The 7739-nt window shown below is 37.3% G+C and overlaps 1 pseudogene; it reads right to left on the bottom strand.

The window, feature by feature from the left end:
• Positions 1 to 781: 781 nt before the first annotated feature.
• Positions 782 to 1254, bottom strand: LOC129505249 (40S ribosomal protein S15a-like; annotated as a pseudogene).
• Positions 1255 to 7739: the final 6485 nt, after the last annotated feature.

Below are 7739 nucleotides of genomic sequence, written 5' to 3'. Positions count from 1 at the left end.
TTTTTTTTCAATGTAGCCTGGTTTATTTGGAAGAAAAAGCTGAGAAATCTAATTTATATTCTTGGTTCTGGTATTATATGGGTAACATTAGGAAAATCCTGTTACCATGGACTTTTCTACTCCTGGAATTCATATTTAAAAATACTTTGCTGGTGTTGAATTGTTAATGAGCATGTATAATATGCTGGATACTGCATGGGGAATTTTCATGAAGGATCTCCTATCCTAAACATCTGGAACATCTGGAACACCATGTGAACTTGAATTTAGGGCAGGCTGATCCCTGAGAGCCACACCATATATTGTCTAGTGTAACCTTAGGACACTCTGAGGCTAGCATTGCTAGAGGTCAATTTTTAGTCAAATATTTATTATACAGCTGAGGATATTAAGATGCAGAGAAAGAAAATGACTTGCTCAAGGTTATAGAGATGTTCAGAGGGAGATCAGAAATGGGAACCAGTGCCCAGCTTCCAGCTCAATGTTTTTTCCATTATGCGTCTTTGTTATGATTCTGAATCATTTTGGACATAGTGCAGCCCTGTCAATGCATATATTGTGTAATACATCCCTTTACTCAGGTGCCACATAATCTATGCTTACTTAATTTTTTACTGCAAAAACATTCAATCATATACGAAAGTATAGAATAGAAAAGTAAACTTTCATATGCAGAATACCAGCTTGAATCATTACCAACATTTTGCCTCTTCTTGGTTTCATCTATTTTCCTTTTTTAATTGTTAAGTATTTTTTAAGGCATTTTATTTGCACTTATGTATTACATCCCTAGAAAAGGAACCCCCAGGATCTGCCCTCCTGTGTGTTTTCATCTTGCTTCTTCATGGTCCATGATGCCAGTTGAGGTTGTCAGTACAGTGAAACCAAACTGGTGGGTTGGGAGCAGATTGTTCTGCCATTTTTCTAGATCTTTGAGTCTTAGTCAAATCTGGAGCTGATCACTCTACACTTGTTTAACCTGTCCATGGGGTTCACAACAATTTTCCCAGCTCTGTGATCATCAGTGATTTCAAATTTGCCAATAAAACCATGCTTCATCATCACAGTTGGAAACTGGACAATGACTTTGGAGTGTGGCCTAATGAGAGCCTGGCATTTACCTCTCCTTTCAGCAGTGTTAATGCTCTTGAGAACAGCTGCCAGGACATTCACTCTCAACGTTATGGCATCATAGAAAGATGGCAGAAAGAGATAATTGTTAGGTATTTCAAAATAAATCCCAGACCATATCATTTCTCCTACAAATACTTCTGTATATATTTCTAACAGTTATGAAATACCATCATCATGCTTAATAAATTTAACAATGATATCCCAAAATTACCCTACATATATTCTACATTCAATTTTTCTCTAAAACGTTACTTCTAATGGTTGTTTTTCCTTTTCAAATTAGAGTCAAAATAAGGAGACTGTATTTCATTTGCTGGGCTATGTCCTGAAAGATTTTTTTCTACCGTTTAATAAATCTCCACACTTATTTTTTCTGCTATTTATGGATTAAAAAAAATCAAGTAATTTTTCTGTAAAATTTTTTATACTGTGGACTCAGCTAATTTCAACCTCGAGGTGTTGTTCAATATATATTGTATATACGCCCTATAAATAACAGATGTATATAGAGGCTCAATTTGATTATAAGTTTTTTGGGGGGCTCGAATATGTCATGGAGGGTATTATGAACTTACAAATTGCATCACATCAAGTGATAGTAACACCTTTTTATTCCACTTCTAGTAAGTTAAAATTGGCTGGTGACTTTAGATAATGTAAGTGACCATTATAAAATTCCCCATCAGCTTCTCACCTAAGGGTTTGGACTACCATTGCCCAAATCAATGATGCCAGTAAGGACTCTAAAGTTCTGATTTTTTATTTTGCCATGTTTTTCCTGCATGTACTGATTGGAACTCTTATGTAAATAACTTTTCCTCATCAACTATTCATCTACTCTAAAATACAATGCATATAAGAAAGGCAAGTTAAGTGCCTTCATTTTCAATTTTTTATAATAATAAATCAGTACCCTGGCAATTGTCATTACCATTATGTGGGGCATTATCATTTTGGAATGATAAGAACTCAGGGATTTTACATATTTGATATGTTGCAAACTATGCATTAATAATATTTTTGGTGTTCAATGGCTAGCAGCAGTTTCTTCAAGTTAGTCCTGTGTTTGACACTACCTCCCGTAGCTTCTTTGCCTTCTAGCATAATAGATGTCTCAGACTCTCGTCCATACCCTGCCTTAAACCTGAAACTGACCATTTGTCCAAGAAATCCTAATTCATTTTAGTGATAAATATTATTCAGAAAGCATTATCTGCTTATAAGGGTCATTATTGCCTCTAGATTTTTTAATAAGCATGAATTATAAATGATATTATTAATTTATATAATAAAGCACGTAGTTAAAAAAAGTTAAAAAAATAAAGCATGTAGTTTTTACTTAACTTTTCTGAGTTTATATTTGTATCTCTCTTTCTCTTTTTGCACACGGGGATCTCGATATCTGATGCTTGCATAGCTCATTCCTAGTCCCACCTGGCACTCAACAGAGTGGAGACTGGGAACTTTTGAGACTCCTCTGAACTGTACTCATGCCTCTCCTCTTCAGGGTGCTTAACACTATGTTGCACATGGAACAGGCATTTGATTCTTTGTTGAATTGAACTGAAGTCCAAGTATTTTTTGAAAGACCCTCTGTGCTGAGGCCCAGGGAAGGAGTGGGCATGGAGTTCAGGCATGGAGTTTCTAGTTCAGCCTCTCCTTCGGCACTGAAAAAAACTGAGGCCAACTTGTTGAAGCAATGTGAATAGACCTAAGGGAAGGGAAAACACAGCAAACTGTAAACCACATGCACAGAGTAGTTGACTATTTAGGGCTGTGGAGATTTGAATTCTAAGAAATAGCTGGATTCAAAACTCTTTCATCAACTCTCTTAAGAGATGCTTCTTCTATGTCTAAGAGGGAGGAAAGGAGAGATGGGGAGGTGGCCTTCTGCTCCCAGAAAGGGAGGGTGAGGGGTTGGTGGAGGGAGAAAAGCAGATGCTCAGCTTTTTGACAGGTAAAATGCCTGCAGATTGTTTTTGCCTCAAGACAGCCTTGTTCTTCAATTCTGTAAGTGCAGGAGCAGACTACTCAAGTTTGAGCAGAGAATGGGCACAGGGTGGGGGCAGGAAGCGTTTATTCTCTACCACCCGGAAGTCTCTGGCAAACTGCTGTGCAGGAATATATATCCCTCTACAGTCACGTTTCTAAAAGTCCAAGTTTATTTATTTCTAGTAATAGGTCCTCTGTTGTTGGCTGAAAACTACAGTATTTAAGAAAAAATGTTTGTAGAAGACTGGCCCTGCATTTTTTTCTTTTTTCTTTAGAAAACAATATACTATTTTGTGAAGCATTACTGGTGGCATCCAAAAACTTTTCCTTAGATTTCAACTAATTAAGCTCAATATAACTCAACAAATATTTATTGACTATTATTCGTAAGATGTTTATAATGGAATAGGTATCCTGTGATAAGCAGTTAGTGAGAATTTTCACCTGCAAATAAGCAAATATGTTTAGAAGCATATTGTCTGTACCACTAGAATCATTTTACTCCCTGGGTTTAGGAAACAGCCTGATAAAAACACACCTTGATACACTGTCTTTTGGGCAAGTGCGGGCGTTGCTACTTTGGTCTTGAATAATCTTCTGAGGAGCTGAAACACGTCCTAGCACGTGGCTCTCTGTAAAGCCTCTATTTGAATTTCAGCTTTGTCTTTGAAATAACAGCTTGACCATGTTTCCAAAGAACATGTCTGCAATCAGTGCCAATTCTCCTCTGTACAGTGGATCTCTTCATAAAAAGATAAAGCACTAACATTTTTTAAAATAAGAAGCCACCTTCACAAGGAAACTCACTAAGACATCCATACAGAGAAATACGTGTGGCATCTGCAGATGAGACCTCTGTGCTGTTCACTAAAAATACAACTGGAAAGGATGTTAACTAGACTTACCATGGTGCTCACTTTGTGGAGCACACAGCTATCAAATCATTATGTTGTACGTCTGAAACTGATATAATGTCCTATGTCAATTCCATCTCAATTGAAAAAAATCACATTGGAGATAAAGCTAAAAAGAGGTCCAAAACCAGTTGTAATTTTCTTTCATCTAATGCTGCTTCTCATATTCCTGAATGGGATGGAATTTCCACCACATCAGTGACTTCTTCTTCATTCTGTATCAGTAACAAAGCCCACATCCAGGTAGATCTTTATAGAACTGTTGAATTGCATACATTTGCACTCTGTAGGCAGACCTAAACAGTCCAACACCAGCTTGGGCATAGCAGCACCCTCAAATACTCCTCAATGAGACCTAGAATAATAAGTAAGTAGGAACAAGAAATAAGAATCAGAGATTGATGAAGAGAATGTTACATTAATTCAAAGAAAAGTCCATTTCACCTTTATGAAAACTGCCTTGCTCCTTAGAGGTGAGCAATTTCCTCAGTTACTCAAGGCGCGTGATTACAGCTAATGAAGGAAGGGTGCCTCCATGCACACTGTTTGCAGTAGCGAAGGAGGATGGAAGTGTAATTGTACCTTTCAGTGGTGGGAGTAATAAGGAATTGAGAAATTATATGGCAGATGATACCGCCGAGTGGCTTTGTGAACCACTCTGCTGCATTTTCCCCTGAGTGTGACAATGTTTGTAATGTGACTGTGTTTTGCCTCTTGCTGCACAAAAGCCCTGGAAATGAATTTTTGATGCTTCAGAATGAGCCCTGTGAGGAAAAGTTGTCAAATATGATAGGAAGGGTTCTTACAACACATCTCTTAAAAAGTAAAGTATAGGTTTTGGAAGAAAGGTTTACTTGGGCTTTTCTCACCATAGGTCTGTCTGAGTTTTTACTCCCCACTGGAAAAGCGATGCTGCTTCGTTACGGCAGCTCCTGTAGTTCTGCTGCAACCATCCATCCATAGCACCGCTAACCCTATGGTTTCTGATCACAGATTTCTTTGTTTCTGCCAATGTGGGCTTAAGGCATGTGATGGTGTTTGGAAGGAAGTAATCATGTGTAATAGGCCAAGATGGCGAACTCCAGCTAGTGGGACCTGTCAAAAGTAAACTTGGACAGTGATCAGTGGAGAAAATAAAGACTTTATTCTTGGCTACTAAGAGTGATGCCATCCAGCAAGCTGTTCTTTGATTTTACTGCCGTGAGTCTAAGTGCATGTGACAGCCTGAGGGGATAGCACAGTTGAAAGTCGCCATACTTGAAAACAGAAGAAATCCTAAAGTTACAGATACGTCCAGCTAGGAACCATCAGAGTACTCCATATTTCAGAGGACTTTATTTTCAAGTTTGCCTTCAGTTCAGAGAGAAGCCATACATCTTCTTTCTCTTTCTTTGCCAAAGGATGGGGACCTGGACAGGAGTTCTGGAAAGGCCTATTAAGACCCTGGGAGCTTCCTATTCTGGTGGAGGCAGCTGGTGGAGGCCGGTGATGCTATGCCCGTCTGTTTAATCTCACGGTTCTGGTTCATGGGCACCACGTTGTCCAGTAGTGCTCTTCCTAGAACCGTCTTAATGACTGTGAATATTATTTTGAAAGGCCCAACACCTGATCTTCCATTAACAGAGCTGGCTATTTTGCTTTTAAATGTCCACAAGAGCCAATTATCCTGAAAATCCCCAATTAAGTGCACCAGATTGAATTATAGAAGTGCACATTTTAGGAAATTCCCTTTGCATTCCAACTTTGTCCAGTTGAGGTAAGGTGTTTATGGTGAGAACATTTACTTTTGCCTTTTTATACTTTGTCCCCTTTCAGAGTAATTTCATTACAATGTCACTTGTCCTCAGAGGGGAGGGTCCTGTGTTGGTATTCAGCCTCCTGAAAGGTGGTAAGCCACATCTTCCTACAACTTCATTTGACTTGTAGGATCAAATAAACATGGCAAAATGACACCTGGTTGCTTGCTGTGAAGTTTTATAGTGCCACTGGACTGTAGACAAGGCCTAATGTCAAAATTATTTCTGCTCCATAGAGAGAGCCATATGGGGGGCAGGGTTTTCCTATCCTTGATAGAGACATCAACATTGTGGTTATTGGCAGCATTGGATACCATCAGAAGGAACCAGGAAACTCCAGTTTAGGTTCCGAAAAAAATAAGAAATGTACAGTAATAATCGCAGTTGTGAAGAGGTTGAGGGGCTAAAACACAACTATTGAAGAATTTTAGTAAGAAATTATTCTAGCTTTTGAACTATGTTCAGGAGTATCTGTTGATCAGCCAGTGGGTAGCACTTAAGGAAAACAGTTTAGCCTCACAACTGACTAATTTCTGAATTTATCAGAATTAGGAATTCATCTGGAATGTAAAGAATTTCACATAGATCTTTGTATCCATTTATTTCTCCTTGTACCTGTTGTAGCTACTGGTGGAACATTGGAGGGGTAAGGGAGTGGTGGGTATACTGTGAAGTATTTGGATTTTTGTCCTAGCTGTCAGAAGAGTAGATTTTAATTTACATATATTTTCCATGAACAAGGCTGAACATCTTGTTATATGTTTAAAGGCTATTTGCATTTCTTTTTCTAAGAATTTTTAATTGTTACCTCTTTCTCTAGCTTCTCTACTTTTAGAAGCTCTTTATATATTAGGGACATTAGCTGTTTGTCCATGTCTGTGAAATGTGTTGCAAATCTATTCCCCTAGTTCGTCATTTGTCTTGCACTTTGCTTCTGCAAATGTGTTTTAATTTTATATGGCTAAATTTATCAATACTTTCCCTTGTTGCTTCTGTGCTTTGAGTCATAACTGGGGAAGCTTTGTGCATTTTCAGGTAATGAAGGAATTCGCTCCTTTTCTTCTCATATTTGTATGGTTTTATTTCCTATATTTAAATCTCTAACCTATTTGAATGTAATGAAGAGATTCTATTTTATAATTTCCCATAGAGCTATTCAGTTATTCCAATATTACTTTATGAAGAAGTCCATCCTTTCCCCATTGCTTTGAGGTTTTGCCTTTCTCATATACTAAATTTTCACATGCAACTATGTCTATTCTGTATTTTCTGTTTTATTCTATTAGTCTGCCTTGGTATTCATGAATCAATTTCATTCCATTTTTAGTTATATAGATTTATACTACTCTAACAGTAATTTATAATGTCATTTCATACATAGTAGGAATAGTTTCTCCACTCAATCTGACTCATTGTGTTCCTTTTCCAGGGTGTTTGTAGTTATTCTTGCTTGATTTTTCTTCCAATGAACTTTATATCCATCTTGTCCAGCTCCAGGAAAAAAAATATCTGTTAATATTTTCTGAGATGGCATTAAGCTTATAAATCACCCCAGGGAACACTGATGTCTTTACAGCACAAGTTTTTCTACCAAGACATACTGCCCGTCTTTCCATCTTTCAGTAAACCTTATAGTTTTTAGGAGTCCTTTATGCTTTTTCTCATGTAAGTTTTATATATCTCCTAATCTTGCTCAGTTTATGCGTGATTTTTTTCTGTATCTAAGTAGTCTTCTTTTCCATTATATATTTTAATTGATGCTTGTTTTGTATGTGAGGGCTATTTGAAAAAATAACAACTTAAAATTGTCGTGCTAAATTCTCTTATTGTTAATTTTTTTATTAATTTAGTTTTGGGGGATGTCACAGATGTATAGTTCTATCATATGCATTCTATCATATGC

The sequence above is a fragment of the Nyctereutes procyonoides genome, unplaced genomic scaffold, assembly GCF_905146905.1.
Source record: "Nyctereutes procyonoides isolate TBG_1078 unplaced genomic scaffold, NYPRO_anot_genome, whole genome shotgun sequence".
Lineage (NCBI taxonomy): Eukaryota > Metazoa > Chordata > Mammalia > Carnivora > Canidae > Nyctereutes > Nyctereutes procyonoides.
The sequence above is the reverse complement of the archived record's forward strand: the minus strand, read 5'-3'. Positions and strand labels throughout refer to the sequence as shown.